General features: G+C 36.5%; 1 non-coding gene across 1 annotated transcript; it reads left to right on the top strand.

Annotated features, from left to right (window-relative positions):
- The first annotated feature begins 22,407 nt into the window (after window positions 1-22,407).
- LOC145625962 (small nucleolar RNA R71) lies at window positions 22,408-22,514 on the top strand. Its single transcript, XR_014110852.1, has one exon. It is a non-coding gene; the product is annotated as a small nucleolar RNA R71 (small nucleolar RNA).
- Window positions 22,515-22,716: the final 202 nt, after the last annotated feature.

The following is a 22,716-nucleotide window of genomic DNA, read 5'->3' as shown; positions in this document are numbered from 1 at the left end:
TGCTTTTTCTTGCAGAATGTTTTCTTTTTCTTTTTCTGCTTTTATTTTAGCCTTTTCTGTTTTTTTATGAGCCTTCTTTTGGGCTTCTTCTTCTCGTAGGGCCTTTAGGTTTTGGAGCTCCTATATAAGTTTCTCTAATGTCGCTTTGTCACCCATGATTGGATGAGTATGCGAATGTGGAATATGACCTAGTAATGTGTGTCACGAGAAATTGAGCGTGTTCACTTAAACCTTTTCTGCCAAGCATTCAAACAATGAACCAAAGTCAAAATGATTGTTTCACGAGAAAATGATTGTTTTTTTTTTTAATTTTTTTTTTAATTTTTTTTTATCCTTGTAATACGAATTCACTTTAAGCAAGTTTGTTGATGAAGAATATCAAAATATTCACGAACAACCATTAATGGAATGTCATGATTTGTGTTGACTTCAACAAGGTAATCATCTAAGGATTTTACTTTAAATGAATTGTTTTCGAAAAAGGTAGAAGAGAAAGAAAAGAAAGTTGGACTGAAAATGCGCATCAAATTTTTAGTAATATTAATCCACCCGAACTACTCCTTAAAATGATCAATATACTATATAGTATTTGTTGATCATTTAGATTAAAATAGAGATCAATATCGTTTTTTTTATTTATGATTCTCATATTTCTTATCTTTAAAGGACAATATATTACTATTTGTTTAAAAAGAATGATGGCCTCCGAATGTAAAATCCAAGAAATAATGAAATCATTTTCTCGGTTTTATCATTCATTATCTTCTCTTTTTTTTTTTTTAAAGAATAATATATATTATTTTTTTATATTATACTCTCTTTTTTTTTTTTTTTTTTTTAAGAATGACATTTCCTTTTTTTTTTTGTTCAATTTTTCTCTCTTTTTTTTGTGTGAGGCAATCATCCCAAGTAAAGTTCTCGGGATTTTCTTTTTAAACCATATAAGAGGTAAATAAATTATACTCTTGAATCAAGGTTGACCATTTACAACTAAAAAAATGATGAACACGAAAATAGGCACGTTTAAAATAAACATATTGATCACGTCTTATTAAGAGATGCGAACTTCTAATGACGAACCTCATAAGAAGTAATGTCATTAGCTCGATTATCAAGTATGTAAACGAATCATCGTAATCAAAAATAGTATCGCGCGCAATTTACCGTCAAGCTCAATTATCGTTTTCTCCGTATGATATTGCTCGTAACGAGTCCAAGTCAACGTTGAACAGTGGGCGCGCGCAAGACACAGTGTTGCCCGGAGGTGCCGCGCGCAACTTCTAAACTTGCGCTAGGGGGGCGCGCGCAACTTTGACAGTTGCGCGTGCCACCTGGTAGGTTCGACAATATTTTTTTTTTTTTTTGTCGAACCATAATTTTTGCGATTTTTTTTTCATTATATCTCTAGGTAAAAAGTTGGAATTAGTTAGATTAGACACGAAGCACATATTCATGTAGTCACATAAGCACATAAAAGGAACCCTCAAAGCATAAAATGTCATTCTAAGGTCAAGGTTTTGGTATCCAAAGGTACAATATCTTAAGGGACAATGCACGAATCAATCACTCAACGTGTTGACCCAAAACATAGCCCTCCCAACATTTTCTTGGCGATATGAGTGGGATAATTGTTATTGATTTTGGGATAGAAGCCTAGTGTTGGCAACCCCTAGTCAATGAGCCAATCCCCAATGGTTAAACTGTGCTATGATTATGCATGATGCAATGTTGCTTGTTTGATATTTACTTTTGTGAAAAAGGAAGATATTATGCGTTCGAGTCTCTCTCTCTAACCAGAGATTATCCAAGTTAGTTCTCGTTACAATCCATAGGCAACCTAGTGTTGGAAGCCTTAAACCATAACTACGAACTAATCCTGTAACCTTTAATCCCCCAGCAGAGTCGCCACTGTAAGGAGGGTGATCCCATCGTAGGGGGTCCTTCCTTAGATGCCCATGGCCATTTAAAAGCCTAGTAATTTATTCTTGTTAGGGTGTAGTAGGATTTGAATTCCTGACTGTTTGGGAGACCTTGAATTAGAAATGATACTCTCATCACGCTTTTTTGTAAGAAACAAGTAGGAGCCGCCAATGAGTTTTAGGAAAACTCATAAACCTCGTTCATGCCTTTCTTCCATGTGGAATTCATGGAATATTTAGCACGAATCAAAAGTTTACCCATGCCCAAATTGGTCTACAGAAACCAGAAATGAGTTCGGGAGCGAGGGTACTAAAATAACGTTCCTTTTAGGGAGGAATTGCTATTCTAGCCCTAGTACGGCCTCTACTAGCTCTTCCTTTTTCACAATTTCATTACCAAACAATATATGCAACGTGATACCTAAAGACTAAGTTAGTTGATTTTATTTACAAGCATTAATCACGTAGGAATTACATTGCAAAAGTCGTTATTCTTATTTAATCAATATTCGTGAATGGACAATAAATAAATAATATTCGCCTTGTCTTAAGTGGTAAAACAATAATTTATTTTTCAAATTCTTGTTTTGATTAACGAATGAATAATATGTGAATTAATTAATTAAAAGTTTGTTTAAAGTGATTAAACAACACTATTTATTCAATTAAAGTTATTTAAACAATAAAGGAAAAGTGATTTATCTAAGTGCTCAGGAAACTAACCGTCCTTCTTTTATGTTAAATCTCCGTTTAATGTGTGTATGGACTTTATTTCTTATTTTTACCTTCAAGAGCTTCAATGGATTCAATAAGGATTGGAAAGTATGTGGGAAGAGAGAAGAAAAAGTAGTATGATAGTAAGAGAAGTTGAGAATACTAGGGTTTTAATTCTGAATTTTTCGATCCCCGCAATGCTGAACGAAGACCCCTATTTATAGGCGTAGGGATCAAGGTTTAGGGTTTTAGAGCCGCGCAGTCAGGTGTCGCGCACAACTCTCAGAGTCGCGCTGGGTGCCGCACGTATCTCAATGAGTCGCGCGTGCACGGATTGAGTTGCTTTGGTCTACGGTTTGCCTTATATGAAAACACGTTTTTAAAACATCCATAACTTTTTATTGCGGAGTCAGATTAAGGCGTGTGAGATATCATTGGAAAACTCTTAATGTCTACTTTCTAATACCATTCAAATTAGGTTAACATATGTTATGGATCAAAGGTTATGGCCATTGGAGTGCAAGGGTGTCGGTTTTAGGGCCCGGTTTAGTTTTTTTTTTATCATAACTAGTAATTGGCCGAATTAGTAATTGGACAAGGATTTAAGATAACTTGGTCTCAAATATGGGTTTTAACTTACTTCATAATTCTTTTCGTAGTCCATACACACTTCAATTTTTTTCTAACATGAAGAACGGATTTTTGTAACATCATCGCACTTCCTTTCGGGACAAGAGGCCAAAAGTAGGTGTCTACACATTCTCTTTTTTTTTTTTAAGTATCTCAAGTTCCCTATGATCAGTTTCAACTTGAATATTGCACTTTTACCTATCAATAAAAGCATTTATAATGGCATCCAAAGTAGAGGTTTTCTATTTGTCAAGGAAAAAGAACCATTGTTGGCAAACAGTTTCAAGTGATAAAGGAAACAGTGTATAGAAAATTTTCTTATCTATCCCCTTAATATTCATTATTGTCTCGAATGCTCTTAAGTGGAAGTAAGGATTATCTGTTGCCTTGAATTTAGGGATGTCACTGGCATTGAACTTCTGTTGGCATTGATCTTCTACGAAAGAAGTTCCTTGTCCACTAAGACCCCTTGTGAGCTAATGCCCTGAAATCTATAGTCACTGGATTTTTTTCTCAAGCTTTCTTGCATGAGCTCCATTTGTTGGTTCCTTGCAGGGTCATTGACTTCAAGAGCTGTACTCTTCATTAATTCAGTTAGGTTGGCCACATCGTTCTTGAGTTCATTAAATTCATCTTGAGATGCCATTATTTTCTTAGCCTTTCTTTTCCGACTAATTGGTTTGTCAAAAATGTAGCACTTGAACAAAGGTGTTTTCCTTAATTAATCGCCCTTCCCTCCTTCACCATGTGTTGTGGAAAGGGAAATTAGGGGTAAGTTTTTCATTTTTCGATTCAAGCTCTATTCAACATGCGATGGATGGGACGAGATCATGAAAGAAAGGGGAGTTGATAGGTATGGACAAAGTATATATAAAATAGAAAAATGATGTATATGGGAATATATAGAAGAATTTAGGAATAAAGTGGACCCCGACTCAAATGACGGAAAAGATGACTCATGCATGAACTTAAGACATGGTCATGGTAACATATTATGTGTGTGCTTTAGTGGTGAATGTGAGTGACATACTCTGACTCTTGTGTGAGACCATGGGACTATGTACCTACACTCAATTAAGCAATGAACATGATTACTGCCATTAATAAATCGATTAAACTGTATTAGCAAATTGATTAGACCGATTCGTCGTGAAGACTCAAGCAAAAATATAGGCTGTTGTCAGGCGACAATACCGTCGCCAGACGCCAAGGGCCAACACCAGAAGACAAGATCGTCTCCTAGCGCCGGTCACTAGCATGTAGCGTCACAGTCCAAATATTTGCGCCGTTATGGAACATCGACCTAGGATTGTTTCCAGTATTTTGCTTTAAAGGGATTAGCCTAAATGTTGTATTAAGTCAAGTTTGATCAATTTATTAGAATTTAATTAATTAATTAATTAATTCATTCATTCATTAAATTAGCAAAGTCCTTTAGTCATTAATTAATTTATTTAACTCATTCACAAGTAAAACAAACGGTTAGGAAAAACACATAAAATATGCACAACAAATAATGCACAAGTAGTCATATAGTCACGATATGATGTAATGATTTTGCAACCTAACCATGTCTCTAGTTCTTTAAAGTTCAGGATATGGGTCTGTAAAAATGGGTCCATGGTTATGAGTCCGGATGCACTGCGCGGAATCCTTACCTTTGGAAGGGTTGGCACATATGGATGGGACCCTGCGAGTTAAACTTGCTTCCATGGTTTGGTGAATTAAACAATCTCGGATGTACCCTTCGTTGCCAGGAGCGTTCGATTGGGTATATGGAGCATGAATTCTCAGAGGGTTATGGCCATATGTAGAACACATATGGGTTTAAGAAAAAAGGGAAAACTCAATCAAGATGTAAAATCGAGCAAACAGTACTAGAAAACTAGTCGAAACAAGAAGGTAGATTTCTGGCTCGGTAGTAAAAGAATTTGGCGCGAGAAAAAAGCGTCGCCGCCAGATGCTGGCACTGTCGCCAGACGGCAGCACCCTCGTTAGGCGCATATGTTGTTTTCTCAGCGCTAATTCCTACATGCCTCGGCAGCTTTTCGTCCTTGAATTTTCTAGTTTTTTGTATCATTATTTCGAATTTAGTTGTGAAAGATATTCCCCTAGATTCCTACGTGTAAAAATCCTATGTTTTTGACTCATTAAAGATGGTCTTTCCAATGAGAACCTTTTTATGCTTATGCCAATAATGTCAATCAAAATTACGCACATGAAATACTTAGAACTTTTCGAGTCTCATCCACTCATTCTAAATTATTGCCAAAATAAATTTTAGGAATTAAAATAAAAATCCTCCCTAGTGGAGTCGCCAAAAAATTGTAGGGAATATTTTAAGTCATCCCACACTTGAGCCCCACTGTGATCATACACTTAAGCATGGTGGCGTCTTAAGGGAAAGAAGCTAGAGTAAAAGAGTCGCCAACATGTTTTAGGAACTTGTAAACCGTTCAAATGGTGACACCCCTTAACGATCCAGGAGATCATTAACTCCAATAGGTCTGGAACCATGACTGGAAATTCGGGGATGAAAGTACAAATCCAACCTAAAAGAGATTGAACCTACTTTAATAATAGGCCTCTACTTTATGCTTCTCATATTCATGTGCGCTTTCTGACTAACATACAATTAATAGGTTTACCCTAAACCTGTTAAATATATGTTGGTTGAATATTAATGCACAAACAAAATTATTATTAACGATCACTTAAATTATAATCATATTAGCCTATACAAGATTATTAATTATCGTATTTAACGTGATTACAAGTACAAATTCCCTTTAAACAGGCATAAAAGGTGTGATCAAGCAATAACAATAATATATATCAAGCAACATAATAATCAACATAATAATAATAATTATCACAATCATGTTAAAGCATAGTATTAATAGCAAGATCCTAGGCATGATACTAGCAAGATTAATAACAAACCCTAGCATATAACTAAACAATAAAAATCAAAGATTTATCCCTAACCTGATACTAACATGATATTAGAAAAATAAATAGGAAACATAATTAACATACATATTTGATATTAGAAATTTTACGTATCCCTAAACATGATACTAGGAAGCAATCAAACATCGTAACATGATACTAGGAATCAACAAAATAATCTAAGCATGATTTCTATATCAAAAGAATAATAAAACAATGAAAGTACTTACTTCGATGCCTCGTACCTCTTTCTAATAACAAAATACACACGTTAGTAACTTCAAGGAAAATAATAAACAAACTATTAAATTAAATAATTAAAATAGAGATTTGGGACCAAACCCTCAGAAATATAAAACCTTTCACGTCTAGGGCGAAGGCAAGTTCGAACTTGGCAGGGTTTTTATAGAACTAATGAGTGAGGAATGTTGTTAGAGGGAAGGTTTAGAAAAAGAAGAGAGAGAGAAGGAAAGCTTCTAGCTTTTAGAGAGAGAGAAATTGTAGATTGATGATGTCGATTGTGGATATTCATTGTGAAAAGGGGAGATACGACCCCTATTTATAGGAAAAATAGCACGGGATCAGGAAAATCATATTCGGAATAATATACCTCCTGTCGCAAACGACAGGTGTCGGCGCCAGACGACGAAGGCCAACGCAAGGCGACGAAAGTCAGCGCAAGGCAACGACTTTGTCGTCTCGCGATGGTTCAAAAGTATAACGCCCTTTTACACGCGTTATTACCTTAAAAACTAGTTACAGGTAATTCTGCGTCCAAATAGATTTAAAAATCAGATTTAATATATTTTATTCTAAACATCTTTTAACAATTTAATTATCAATCCTAATCTCATTAGAATTAAAAAGAACATTCTAGATATTCCTAGAAGACTAAAATAAATCCTAATCACTTTAGGAATAATTAATTAATAGGCCCTCCTCTAGATCATTGGGCCACATTAAAAACAATAGGGCCTAATTTAATTTAATCCATAACTTCCTCATAATTCATCGGAATTGGGCTTATAATATATCATTGGAAAGATCTTTTCAAGCTTAATCCAACTACCCTATTATTGGACCCTTATAGTGGATCAAACGAAATTAGATTGGCTATTTTTCATAAAATAGAGTAAGAAAAGAAATATTATTGAAAACAGAAAGAGAAATATTTTAAAAAAAACATCCTCATCATTAGAATTTTCACACTTTCACTTTGTTCGATAATCAAATGATGTGAAAGGTATTCATCACTGGGTTTGGTTTTAGGGAGATACATTTGGGTGTCTACACTATGGAAACCGTAAGTAAGAACATAGTTGTGACTTCGTCAATTTATGATCATTATTGAAAAGTTGGAAGGTCAAAGTCCTTGAGGAGTAACCACTTGTTTCTTGGACCACTTCATGGGATAATAGAAATTCAAAGGTCACCCTAGCATAGGTAGGGGCTCTCAAATCCAAGAACTCTAAGAGACCGAGGTTCTTGGCGAGGTAGCAAACGTCATAATCAATTTCGAGTAGCTTGGTTGTTTTTTTATTCTAGAATCTTGTTGACTTGAGCTTCCTCTTGGATAGTTGCTTGAACCGATCCCAATGTAATTTCTTAGAGAATTCAATGCCGTATGTTTCTACCACCTCGGGAAAAAGCAAAGCAATTCATTTATAATTATGATTATTCAAGAATATGCATAATAAATTTCTCAAGAATCAAGCACAAATGTAATTTACTAAAAAATGATGCAAAAAATGGTCACATATGAACAAAGCCATAGAAACATAAGTTTGAAGCAACTAGGAATCAGTTAAAGGCAAAATTGAACACAAGAGACCCAATCATGAATCAATTTGAGTAAATTAATCCCAAAACATTGAATCATCAAAGAAATAAAGCTATCATAAAGAATACCCATGAGAGAGAAAATGGCCAACAATGGTGATTCAAGTATTCAAGCAAGGTAAACAAATTCAACATGAAAATGCTTCAATTCAACATTCGATAACATCATTCAACACAAATTACAAGTCAAAAGAACTAACAATGGAGTTCTACCATAAAAGCAAAAACAAGGGTTTCAAGCTTTATAAATGAGGAAGAAGATGAATAGAAAGTGAGAATTTATACCTCAATGAAGCTTTGAATTACTTGCAAATTGCTCAATTTGAAGAATAAAGAACAATTAGAACACCCAAATACAAGGTCCAAGCACCAACATAAACCCTCAAAAATTCGAATATGAGCCCAAATTTTCAAATTTAAATCAAAATATTTTTGATTTTTTTGTTGTTTTTGAAAGATTTGATTATGGTTTAATGTAATTTTGTGAAGAATTGAAAATAAAAGGATGAAATTGCTTGAATTTTCCAAGGATTTGAAAGGGTTTGAAGAGAGACAAGAGAGTAGAGGAATGAGGGGGAAGTCGGGGAGAGACAAAAGGAGTGAATAAGGGGGTTTTGAGAAAGAAGGGGCACGCGAAAAAAAAAGGCGGATAGTTACTGTGGCTGGTACGTAGGGGGGCTTTTCTCGGGCTTGCAACGCACCAAAAAGCACCCAAAACTCTAACCCTCGTGGGGGGGGGGGTTCAAAAATCATCAAAATTCATCATAAAGGGGGCAAAATTTCTGACCCCTTTGGTGCGTGCGCGCAATTGGTGATGCGTGCGCACCAAATAAAGGCTAGGGGGAGAAATTTTTGGCCTTGAACATGCTCTCTTGCCTGCGCTCTCATCGGCGCTAACGAGTGTCATGACCGAGTGCTTTAAAAATTACACAAAAATAGTTCAAAAATCACTCGAAAATGAGTAGAAAATCAATGAAAATGCAAACACGAGAGCATATAATCCCCAACAAACTCCTTCACCTAAGTTTAACCAAACCTCATGAAACCTTGAATTAACACCGAAATTGTTGGAAATTTTCCTCAATCCAATCTCATGGTATCTAAAATCAAGAAGACAAAGATGAGTAAGAAAAGTTCTCAAAAATAAAAAAATATAGAGAATTGAAAAATCAAAAGAAAAATGTTAGAAAACCGGGTTGCCTCCTAGGTAGCGCTTGTTTAACATCATAGCTTGACGTATTCCACCTATTAAGGTGGTTGTCAAAGAAGCAATATGTGAATAAGGGCAACAAAAGCACCATCGAAATAATTCTTGAGTCGATGGCTATTGACCTTAAATGGAGACAAAGAATCCATTATTAAAACCTCTACAACACCATTATGAAAGACAATCTTAACCAAATAAGGACCGCTCCATCTTGACATGAGCTTTCCGGGAAACAAATTCATTTTTGAATTGTAGAGAAGAACTTTTTGACCACACAAAACTCTTTCTTCTCAATAAGCTTGTCATGAGTTTCCTTGGAACGAGCTTTGTAAATACTAGCACAATCGTAATCATCAAGTTGAAGCTCCTCTAGCTCATGAAGATCTAACAACCTTTTCTCCCCTGCACTTGCCAAATCAAAGTTTATATTCTTAATTGTCCACAAAGCACGGTGTTCAAGCTAAACCAAGAGATGGCATGATTTTCCATAGACTAGGAGCTATGGAGTGGTACCTATGGGTGTCTTGAAAGCTATTCTATAGGCCCAAAAAGCATCATCCAACTTTTTCGACCAATCCTTACGATTTCTTGCAACCGTCTTTTAAAGGATTAACATCATTTGACGATTGAAAACCTCCACTTGGCCGCTTTATTGGGGATGATATGGGAGGCCAAATCGTTGATGAACTCCATGCTTTCGAAACATCTTTTGAAAGCCATTTTGAATAAAATGAGAACCATTATCGCTTATCACCGCCTTTGGTACACCAAACCTTGGAAAAATTACCTTCTTGAACAACTTCTTTACCACCTTGTGGTCATTAGCTAAAGAGGCAATAATATAAACCCATTTAGACATGTAATCAACTGCCACAAGGATATATTGATTTCTAAAGGACGAGGTAAACGACCCCATAAAATCGATACCCCTGTAGGGAATACTTCAGCCCATCCCACACTTCAGCTCCACTGTGATCATACACTTAAGCATGGTGACGTCCAAATGGAAGGAAGCTAAAGCAAAAGAGTCGCCAACAATTTTTAGGAACTTGTAAACCATTCACAGGGTGAAGGTTAAACCCCTTAGTGATCCAGGAGATCGTTAACTCCAATAGGTTTGGAACCATGACTGGAATAACGGGGATGAAGGTAAAAATCCAACCTAAAAGAGATTGAACCTGCCCTAATAATAAGCCTCTACTTTATTCTTCTCGTATTAATGTGCGTTTTCTGACTAACATACAATCAATAAATTAACCCTAAACATGTTTAATCTATGTCGGTTGAATTTAATGCACAAACTAATTTATTATTGGCTATCACTTGAATTATAATCATATTAGCCTAAACAAGGTTTTTAATTATCTTATTAAGTGTGATTACAAGTACAAATTCCCTTTAAACATGCATAAAAAGTGTGATCAAGCAATAACAATAATAAGCATCAAGCAACATAATTATAATCATAATTAAAATAATCATCTTAAAGCATAATAATAATAGCAAGATCCTAGGCATGATACTAACAAGATTAATAACAAACCCTAGCATGTCACTAATAAACATTAAAGATCAAAGCTTTAGCCCTAACATGATACTAACATGATATAAAGAGAGAATAGGAAGAATCATAGAAACATACGTGATATTAGAAATTTTAATTTTTCCCTAAACATGATACTAGGAAGCAATAAAACATCCAAACATGATATTAGGAATCAATAAAATAATCTAAGCATGATTTTAATATCAAAAGATCAATGAAACAATTAAATTACTTACTTCAATTTCTCGTACCTCCTCCTAATATCAAAATAAATGCGTTAGTATCTTCAAGGAAAATATAAACAAAACAATTAAATTAAATAATTGAAATAATGATTTGGGACCAAACCCTCAGAAATTATCAAACCTTTCACGTCTAGGGCGAAGGCAACTTCGAACTTGGCTAGGTGTGTCTAAAGCTAATATATGAGGAGTTTTGAGAGAGGGAGGGTTTAGAAAAATAATAGAGAGAGAAAAAGCATCTAGCTTTTAGAGAGAGTAAGAGAGCGAGATTGTTGTAGATGTAGATTATTAAAAACGGGGAGATATGACCCTTATTTACAGAGAAAATAGCACAGAAATGAGTTCGAGTCCTATTTGGAATAAAATACCTCGACAGTAGCAACGCCAGACGATATGCTCATCGCCAGGTGACATACATGTCGTTTGTCGCTGGGACAACTTTTTTAGGGATTTTGTTTTTATCATATCTCTTGATCCCAAAGTCAAAATAAGTCATGTAATATGTCGTTGGAAAAATCTTGAAGTGTACTTTCTTACCCAATTAGAATCAGATTAAAATAGCTTTTATATAAAAATATATGGCCGAAATAGTGGAAGGGTGTTATTTTAGGATAGAGTTTCGTATTCCATTCATATCTTTTTTGTTATCGCTCGAAATTAATATTATATTATATTATTGGAAAGATAATTTCAAGATCTATCCAATTATAACATATTTGGATAAATATTAGGAGGCACAAAAACAATATGTAACTGTCTTTGCACATCTTTAAATTCGAATCGAATTAGGATTTTAAAAAAGGAAAGTTTTATTCAATTTCAAACTCTTTGATTTTATCTTTTCAAAAAGGATAATTAAGATATTTTAGAAACTTATGGACCCTCCACATGATCATTGGGTCGTAGGTAAAACCCGGTTTGGGCCCATTTTAGTATTTTGGCCATAACTTCCTCATTATTTATCAGAATTGGGCTTATAATATATCGTTGGAAAGGTCTTTTCAATCTCCGTCCAACTACACTGTTATTGGACCTATATCATAGACAAAACAAAACTGGAATGCACATTTTTCATAAATAGGGTAAGAAAATAAATACTTCAAAAAACAGAAAGAAGAGATATTTTAATAAAAACATCCTCGTCACTAGAATTTTCACATTTTTGCTTTGTTCGATAATCAAATCACATGAAAGGTATTCATCAATGGGTTTGGTTTTGGGGAGACACATATGGGTCTCTACAAAAGCCCCCACTTTGACTGAGTTTGGAGAAATGCAAGTTTCTAAAACAAAAGTCAAAGTAATGATATGGACGGAGAATGATTCAGAACATTCTGCAATCCTGCTAACTAGCATTAGTTATTCAAACAGATAAGATAGTTAAGAAACGTGTATCTTGCACCGTCGAGTACACGTCTCTGAGGGTAATCGATTTGTTGCTGCATTTGTTATTGTGACAACCTTCCACAAGCTAGGGAACGTCATCCTGTTGTTTTAATTTTGTGGTCGTGCTTTGCCGCTGTTGATGTTCACTCGTCTCTGAACAAAAGAGCTTCTTTTTTAGGATTGTTCACTTGTCTCTGAACAATGGAGCTTTTGTAAGAAATGACCACTCGTCTCTAAACAAAAGAACTTTGAATGATATGCCCACACGTCTCTAAGAATAAGATTTTTTTGATATGTCCACGCGTCTCTGAACAAAAGAGATTTTTGATATGTCCACGCGTCTCTGAAAAAAAGAGCTTGAAAGATATAGCCACACGTCTCTAAACAAAGAGCTTTTAATGATATACCCACGCGTCTCTGAGCAAAAGAGCTTGAAAGAAATGTCCACGCGTCTCTAAACAAAGAGGTTTGAATGATATGCCCACGCGTCTTTGAGTTAAAGAGATTTTTGATATGTCCACGCGTCTCAAAACAAAAGAGATTGAAAGGATTGTCCACGCGTCTTTGAACAATAGAGCTTTCATACTTGAATGTTTGTTGCTATCGTGCGGTTGGCTGTGAACAAGAGCTTTGCTGAATGGTTGTATCCTATAAAAATCAAAAGATTGCCAAAAGACTTTGCTAGTGTTTTTCTTAGGATTAACCTAAGACTTGATGTTTTCTTAGGGTTGACCAAAGGTGATTGACTTACTTGATGTTGACCTAAGATGAATTGGCACATGTGACTCATGACTCGTGTGTGCATTGTATCATGATGTGCTTGACTCAAAATGCAAAAAAGCAAAAATTTCTGTCATTTTTGTGGAGGGTACCGACTTTCTCCCAAAAGATAAGGACGCAAAAAAGAATCGAAGTGTTTGATGGTGCATGTTGAATGAGCTTAATCCGTTAACATTATCTGTCATAGTACAAGGATTGCAACATCTTAGACTATCCTAGTCGTCTCGATAATGAAAGTATTTAGGTAACTTAGGCGTGGAGGCTAAGTACTTCATACTTTATGATGCCATGATGATTATGATTGATGAGTGATGTTGATATGACAAGGCATGCTTCAGCGTTGTGTTAAGATTTCATGACAAAGGGTTCCTAGGGAAGTATATTTGGTCATGTATCCGTGATGTGTGTGATAGTGATACTAAAGTTAGGCCGCAAGGGCTAAGTGTGTTAAAAAATATATTGAAAAGAGTCCAATGGTGGTGACACTTAGGTTGGGTAGGCTAATAATGTAGGGATCAAGCCCTGAAGTCTAGCTTTACATGAATAGGGATGAGCATTGGAGATTCCCTTGATATGATCAATTATGCATTTTTTTTACGGCTGCACCTCGATGTTAGGTTGCCTTCGTATCCGTTAGGAATCAGGCAGAAAGTAGCTCTAGCCGAACCTCGCATAATTGTGTATATACCTTAAAAAGGCCTTTTAAGGTTTGTAACGTGGTTAGGCTAAAGGTTATAAAAGGGATAAAGGCTAAAGCCCCTAGATAAACCCTCAAGGTGTGCAACCTTTCATTTGAATCCTTGAATTTTTTTGCTTGTGTTTTTCTCACTTTTAAAATCTCTTTTTTTACATTTTTATCTCTTCTTTGCTTTTGCATTTTTCATATTTGAATCTTTTCTATAGGTGTGGGCAATCCCGATCATGTGGTCTATCACTCACTTGGCATTCATGTTTCTTAGGCACGGTACCGAGCACTCGATAAGAGAGGCAATATGAGACGTGTTCATATCAAAGACATGTCAAAGACATTGGAACACTTTCCCTTTTGTACACTTTTATTGTTTTTGCTATTTTAATCTTTTTATTCACTCAAGATTTTGTTCTTTTAAAATTGCATAAGTTACACACTATCCCATCCCAAGGTTAGGTAGATGTGGGTTGAAGAAAGAAAGGTCTATGTTGGACGAGGCTTAAAGTGGTTTATCTAGAAAAGATTGTATATTGGAAGGGTAAAAGGTATAACATGGCTACAAGAGGTGCCTCTAATCATGTCTATACCTTGTGCTTAGTTCGAAATGGATTTTTTTATTTTTTTTATATATATAAATTTTTTTTGGGCAATGCAATGCAATGATCATATGCAAGAAAAAAAATTCTCATTTTATTAAAGGGAGAAAAGAAACATACAAAATAAAAATCTATGGAAAATAAAAGGTGCCTACTGCTAGACTTATTGGGGAAAGGAAAAATGAAAAATAAAAAGAAAAAGAGGTCACAAAATCTTGTTGTTGAAGCTCGCCTCGTGTCTTATGCTTTATCATCACTCGGACTTCTTGCCGTTTAGAGGTATGGGAAGCTTGTTATTTTAGTTTAGATATTGGATGACTTCTTTTAGCTTCTAACAGCCCTCAGTAGTATGTATCCTACCTTGATGGTATTTGCAGTGTGCATCTTAATTCAAATTAGGTAACCTCTTCTTAGGTGCGGGATCTTAAATAGATCCAATAGGAGTTATGAGACCTTTAGCATGAAGGCGATCGAATGATGTGTCATAACTTATGGCAATAAGTTTAAAGGTTCTCTTTTGCTCTCTTTTGTTCATGGCAAGGACCTCATCCAAGTTAAACGTGCTAACGTTGTTTAAGTGGGTAGTTTTGGAAGAAGAAGGATTGCCATTCTTCTTTCCTTTTCAGCCTATGTTATTATTGTTACTACTTGTCAGGGTAAAGTCGTATCACCTAATCAAAAGTAAATACCTAAGTCCTCTAACTAAAGTAGATAGGGAAGTAGGGTCGAACTCCACAGGAAAACAAGTCTTTTTATTCCTAATTAACTAATATAATCTAGATTATGAAGTAACCAATATTTATATTTGAATAATAAACTAAACTACGAAGATTGAGAATATGGGGAAAATAATATATAAAAGGATCTAGGGCACAGATTCACCAATAAATAATACTCCAGGGTAAAACATAATAATCAATCATTGACATTGCATAAATAACATGATTAGCAGGCTCTCGCAATTTATTAATCAACAAAGATCTAACAGGCTCTCGCAATTTACTGGATCTAAGTTCATGTTGAAAATAGCCTTTAATATCAAATTAATATCTGCTCGATTCATCAATTCAATATTGCTATACTTTTACAAGCCATAATTGTAAAGCGTTAAAACAATTCAATAGGAAATTATCATGCAATATCAAAAATCAATAATAGTCAATCATCAATGCATCAAATAACCAGATCGAAAAGGGCTTTCTCTACGTATTATAATCACATAATTAATCTACCGGTATTAAATCTCATCTCTCGAATCTCGACTTAACCATTTATAAATTAATCCGCCTATTGAAACTAGACCTAAACATCAATTCTCATCTCTCGAATCTCGAATCAATATTGTCAAACTCATGCATAAAAGATCAGGCCTAATCTAGTCATAGAGCATTAAATTAATCAATAGTAAATTAATCTAGCATGGATAATTAACAACAATAAATCACCCCTTCATATTACTTATGGTTCCCCATAAACCCTAGAATTAAACTACTCACACATAATAGAAACTAAACTAATCAAAGCAAATAAGAAAGACATGATTAAAGGAACAAAATAAAACCTAAGATTAAGAGAAGAGAAATAGTTACCAAACAAATTTGGAATAAGAATGGATTAAGAACAAAAGTTTAAGAGGGAGAGAATCTAAGAAAACAATTAAGAGAGTAAAGAAAGAGTAAAAAGAAAAAAAGAAGAGAGAGAGTGAGAGAGAGATCTAAAATCGTATTACGGAGGAGTATTTATACTCCGTACAAATCCTAAACTAATACAAACTAAAACGACGCTAATCGTCTCCTAATAAATACACGCGCCCGATCGGGTGCGCCTTTTTTCTCGTCAATACCAATCTCGCGCCCGGCCAAGCGCGTCACCGGGCGCCAGCCTAAGCTTCTCCGGCCCGGCCGGGCGCCAGCCTCTTTTGCCGGGCGGCTCTCTTGGGCCACTATTTGAACTACGATTTGGCTCCAATTCTTCTTGCCATTCTGGGTTTCCTCTTCCGATCTTGAATAATCGATCCAAATGCCGCGGTATCACCTATACCGAGCCCTTAATCAACGGTTCGATGGCTCTAACCGGCCTTGGGCTATAAAATCTGGTCGTGCTTCTCCAATGTTCGTGATTGCTCCAAAATATCTCGGGAAAATACTCCAAAAGTATAAATCCGTGCAAAAGTCAACCAAATCTACGAAAACACGATATAACACCAATTAGTAATAAAAGTGGCTCTAAAGAGCCAAAAACACTACTAATTATGACCAAGGGACGGGGGTGAAATACTATATAAAATAGACACATCAAACTCCCCCAAGCCAAACCTTTGTTTGTCCCTAAGCAAAGATCTCATCAATGAATCAATAAATATGCTTCACCCCAAAAAGTAAAAATCAAGCACAAACGATCCAGGGTAAATCAAATAAACATGCTTCAAAGTCAACCAATCAAATCCATCTAATTACGAATCTTCCCTAACAATTGTCAAATAGAGCAAACCACAAGAGCATATAGAATTCAAGACTGGTGCTCACACACTCGACTCTCCTTTTTGTGGCGAGTAAAAGATGTACTCGATCGCTCTCCATCCAACCCCTTTATGTGAACAATGCCCTCCCAACTCACACTCTCGTGTGTATAAAACAAGACTACTAGTCAACTCGAAATATGTCAAATCATAACTTGCATTGATAAACAACACTTTCACATTCATAAAATTCTATGCACAAAGGTCGGAAGGTCTTCAAAGCTTGTAATATAAGGATAGGGTAAAGGGTAAGAATCATTTGGGAACAAGTGAGAGCAAAGCTATGCTTAAGGGAGCAAATCCTAATAAAGCCCATGATCAAAATAAATAATGATCAACATCTCCTACATAACCAACTCTAACATCAACCAAATATACTCCAATCATAATAAACAATCCCAACACTTACAATTTCCCTCATAAAAAAATAATTATGAAGAAGTAGAGTGAATAAACAAACTTTAGTTCCAAACTTGAATTTTTCATTGAAGCTCAATTTTTCCTCAACCTCCAACTAGAACATTTGAACATTGAGCAATTTTTTTCTTTTCTTTTGAAGTTCACTTATTTTTTTACATTTTTTTTTTCTTGAACTTCTCTCTGTTTTTCCATAACATTATGCTTTATTTTTCCAAGAAAATAAAACTTTCAAACTCATACAAAAAAAAAACATGATAAAAAACCAAACAACTTCTCAAAAACCCACCCAAATTGTGCAAATAATAAGCACACTACAAACTCCCTCACCTCACTCATTAATAGATCCCCCAAGCCAAGCTTGGGACTAGTAACCAATGGGGAAAAATAGGCTTGTAATGTGGCTAATAAACAACAAAAAAGTCAAGGCAACAACATGGGTAGCAAGAAGGGAAAAAATGTATCTACAATCATCTGGAGGCTACCTAAAAGAACAAATGCCTTCGTCCTCCTCATTGTGCATAATAATGAATTATATAAAAATTACTAATAGTTGCAAACCAATACTAAAATTCATTGACATACCAGGAACTATGGAACTATCACACATTCCTAACCAAATCAACTAGTCAAGCACTATATTCACAAGTAGTTGGACAAAATTGACGCATGTTAAGGTTTCAGGGCAATCAAACTTCAAATCATCATCATTTAATTCACAATGCTTATCATCAAATACCAGGAATCAAAATAATTTTTCTCAACTAAAGGGCACATGGAAGCATAATTTACAATTCATTGGAACATATTTTTGGATTTTTTTATTTTTCAATTTTTTTGTATTTGTCATATATAAGAAAGAAATAGAACTAACCTAGATAGCAATAAATCTACCCTAAGAAAACACACCAAAAATAAAAGAAAAAAGAAAAAGAAATATACCAAATCAAAAATCTCCCCCAAGCAAGAATCAGACAATGTCCTCATTGGCTTGGGAACTAGCCCAGCATAGCTAATCTTGATCATCCCCATCCATAGAGCCAAAACCTGCACCTCTACTGCCACCTGCACCACCTGCACCAGAAGAACTACCACCAAAATAATTAGCATAAAAACTGCCCCCTGCCGGTCCCCCGAAAGGAATGTCCTTGCCGTACCCATGGAAGGAGGAATAGTCAGTATAAATACCATGGGCAGTGGGATCCCTATCGTATCCCTGGGGTGGAGGCTGAAACCAATCAGGGTGAATAGCGTCGTCGGGAATGTTGCCCCGACGAGCATAATCATCGTACATAGGGTAGAGGGCTCTACCCTGGTTCCTCTCTAAGTACCCTAACCTCTGGTCTATGGAGCCTACCACCCTCATAAGGTCAGTATGGGAATTCTCGATGGGTCCTAAGGCCTGACCTATACTCTGAAGGTCCCAAACTAGGTCAGAGTCAACATGAGGGATGGAGTGAGACATGAGAGGTGCAGAGAATGCCACCTTGGGTTGAGGCTGAGGTGGTGGAACTAGTGGTGGTAGTGCTTCCCCCCTAGCGTTGGCAACTAAAGTAGGCAAACCAGTCAAAGCATGATATATGTCATCCATTTTATAGTCCGCATGCCATTGGTGAGGTAACTCAGAATTTAATTCAAATAATTTACAAAATTCTACAATAGTTAAACTAATATATCTATTGTGCAACCTAAAAATTAAATTCGGCCCATTTCTACTACTAATAACTTGTAAAGAAGACAAGAATTCACAAGTAAGTTCTCGGAATGTAGGATAGTGCATATCAACAAATTTTCTCATGCCAATGTCATTTAAAAATCGTTTTACAAAATCATACAAACCAAATGATTCAAAAGTAGGGCGGTGTAACCACTGAGAAGGAATTACCTCATGCCCGATTAAGTGTTCTACCCGCTCCTTTTGCTATCGGCTCGCAATACGGATCGTCGGCCAATACGGAAGTTGCAAATCCGGGTTGTATTCCTCCCTCGAGCTGAAGCTCCTACCGAAAATAGACCTAGCCCTCTTTGAAGCCATGGTAGAAAATGGGTATGAAATTTTTTTGAATAAAATCTGAAAATTTTTATATGGAAATGTAGAGTATGAAGAGGGGATTACAAATATGTAAAAAGTTTTGAATTTGGGTGAGAGATAAAAAAGAAATCTTAGAGAGAAGGTAGAGAGAATTTGAGTTTTAGAGAGAGAAAGTAATGGAGAGAGAAGAAAGAATGAGAAAAAGGGACGAAGAAAGAAGAAGAAGAAGTGGAAGTCGGGGCCTCGCGCCCGGTCGGGCGGGGGCTCGCCCGGTCGGGCGATCTAATTTGTATATTACGCTGTGCTCTCGCGCCCGGTCGGGCGATCTAAATGCCCGATATTCTTCAATTCTCGCGCCCGGTCGGGCGCCCTTCGCTCGGTCGGGCGATCTATCGCTCCAAATTTCGCCCCTTCTCGCGCCCGATCGGGCGAGGCTTGCCCGATAGGGCGGACAATTTAGTCCGTATACGACGAGTTTCGCGCTCGATTGGGTGCCCATCGCCCGGTCGGGCGAAATTGCTTGATTTTGAAGCCTTGCTCTCGTGCCCGATCGGGCGAGCTTCGCCCAGTCGGGCCCGAGGCTAAATCGTCGAATTTGTATTTTCGTCTTTTCTCCAAAATTTGGCTAACTCTTTTCCTTCAAACCTGTACAAACACTCATAAAACTCATTAAATTCCCTCATCTCTCCTCTCTTAAGAAAAAGGAAAGAAAAAACTAGTTTTAAAGGCATTAAAAATAAGGAATGCCTCCCGCAAAGCGCTGGTTTATCTAGGTCCCGCACGACCTTCTTACCAAGTATAATAACTAGGACCCTTGGCCTAACACTTGATCGGGTGGTTTCTCACCCGGTCTAACGGTGTTTTGGCTGCGACGCGGCTTCTTGACATGCCCTGTGGGACGCCAAATCACCTTATCTGGTGGATCCTCCTTGACTTGGATTGAGAGATCTTCAATGCTACGCACTAAAGATCCTTCTCTGATCGAGGATTGCTTCAAATTGTCATTGCTTTTAACACTTGCAACTCGATCTGGCGGAACACTTACCGTAGGCTCTAATCGCACAACTTGCTTGATCGGTTCCACCTTTTCATCCTCGAAACCAAGACCAACAGTGTAAAGTGCTCTTTCTATTGCATCGATTTCCTTCTGCCATTTGTTTATCTCATATGAAAGGGATGCAACACAAGATACCGCCTCCAACGGATCTTTTTCAAGAGCTTGGGGCTTGTTAGAATAATTCTCAACCACATTGACACTGAAACATTTCTCCTCAGTCATAGAGCTTTTAGGGGCATTATTCAGGTTAGAAACAATTTTATCATCCCCTACTGATAGTGTTAACTTACCACTTCTCACATCTATGATTGCTCCTGCAGTGTTAAGGAATGGTCTACCCAAAATAATTGGGGTTTGCACATCCTCAGCCATATCAAGAACAACAAAATCAACAGGTATATAAAATTTACCTACTCTAACGGGTACATCCTCTAAAACAACTAAGGGGTATTTGAAAGAACGGTCGGCCATTTGTAGAGTTATATTGGTAGCTTTTAATTTACCCATATTTAACTTGGAACACACAGATAATGGCATGACGCTAACGCTAGCACCCAAATCACACAATGCATTATCAATCATTAGATTGCCTATATGACTAGGGATAGAAAAACTACCCGGATCTTTTAATTTAAGTGGAGACTTATTTTGAAGTACGGCACTACACTCTACAGTGAAAGCTACTGTCTCTACCTCACTAATAGACCTTTTCCTTGTCAATATTTTTTTCATAAATTTTTCTTACGAAGGAATTTGTGTGATTAGTTCAGTGAAGGAAACTGACACCTTCAGATCTTTCACCATCTCCAAGAACTTACCAAACTTCTTATCCAAGTTTGTCTTCAAGTGACGATTGGGGAATGGAAGTTTGATAATTGGCTTTGGAGCATTATTGCTCTTATCTGGAGTAGCCACCTTCTCTGGAGTCGTACCCTGCAATGTAGAATTAGATATGTTAGTATTATCCTTTAGCCCTGCAGGGCTATTAACTACATTGTTTGGTTTAACGGAATCAAGATTAGCATTATTTAATAAATCAGGTTCATCATCTCTGGGCATAGGGGCCCTTCATAGTTTGAACCACTCCTTAGAGTAATTGCATATGCTTGATCCGTAGGCCTGGTCGGCTACGGCGGCAGAGCTCCCTGTTGGCGGGCTTGTAAAGTGGCGAAAAGTTGCGCAATTTGATTATCTACAATTTTATTATGTGCTAGAATTTGATCAATTGTCGCATCTCTACTCTCCATGTGCTTTTGCATATTAACCAACATTGCTTTAATTTCCACCAAAGAAGGGTCAGAAGATGAGGAGGGTTGTTGTGGTTGGTTCTTCTGGCCAGCATTGGGATGATAATATTTCTGCTGCTGTTGCTGTGGCGCCTGTGGTTCTTGTGGTGGTGGATTTTGAACATTAGTACTCCGGTAGGAAAGGTACGGATGATTCCGATACCCAGGATTGTAGGTGTTGGAGTATGGGTTATTCTGCCTATAAGCTTGAAAGGCATTAACTTGCTCCACGGAACTCCTACAATCTTGTTCCCAATGACCTATAATACCACAATTTTCACAGAAAGCCTCATTAGAATTATTATCAATCGCGAAAACATTAGCTACATTAGCAGTGCTCAGATTATCTAATTTTTGGCATATAAAGGTAAGTTGAGCTTGCAAAAAGGATATAGAGTCCACACTATGTTTGCCCTTGTTGGCAAATCCTCTAGGATTCCCATATTGGGAATTGTGTATCGCCATATCTTCAATAACTTGACCTGCATCATCAACATTATGGTTCATAAATCTCCCACTACCTGCAAAATCTAAAATTATTCTAGAAGAATTTCCAATGCCATTATAAAAGGCTTGGATTAACTGCCATTGTGCTAAATTATGGTGGGGGCAGTCTCTTTGTAGGTCCTTGAACCTCTCCCAAGCCTCATATAAAGATTCATCGGCTTCTTGGGCAAAGTTCTGAATCGCACTCCGTAGTACGGCTGTTCTCTCTGTAGGATAATACTTATTATAAAAATTCAAAACCAGAGTTTCCAAGTCAGTTATACCAAGTGCAGTTCTATTTAAGACATTAAACCACAATTTAGCTTTTCCAGTTAAAGAGAAAGGAAAGAGAATCTCCCTGATTTGGTCTTGAGTGACCCCGGCTTGCCTGATGGTATTGCAATATTGACAATAGTCG

This window comes from Chenopodium album, chromosome 3 (genome assembly GCF_948465745.1).
Source record: "Chenopodium album chromosome 3, dcCheAlbu1.1, whole genome shotgun sequence".
Taxonomy (NCBI): Eukaryota; Viridiplantae; Streptophyta; class Magnoliopsida; order Caryophyllales; family Amaranthaceae; genus Chenopodium; species Chenopodium album.
This window is presented reverse-complemented; position numbering and strand designations above follow the sequence as displayed.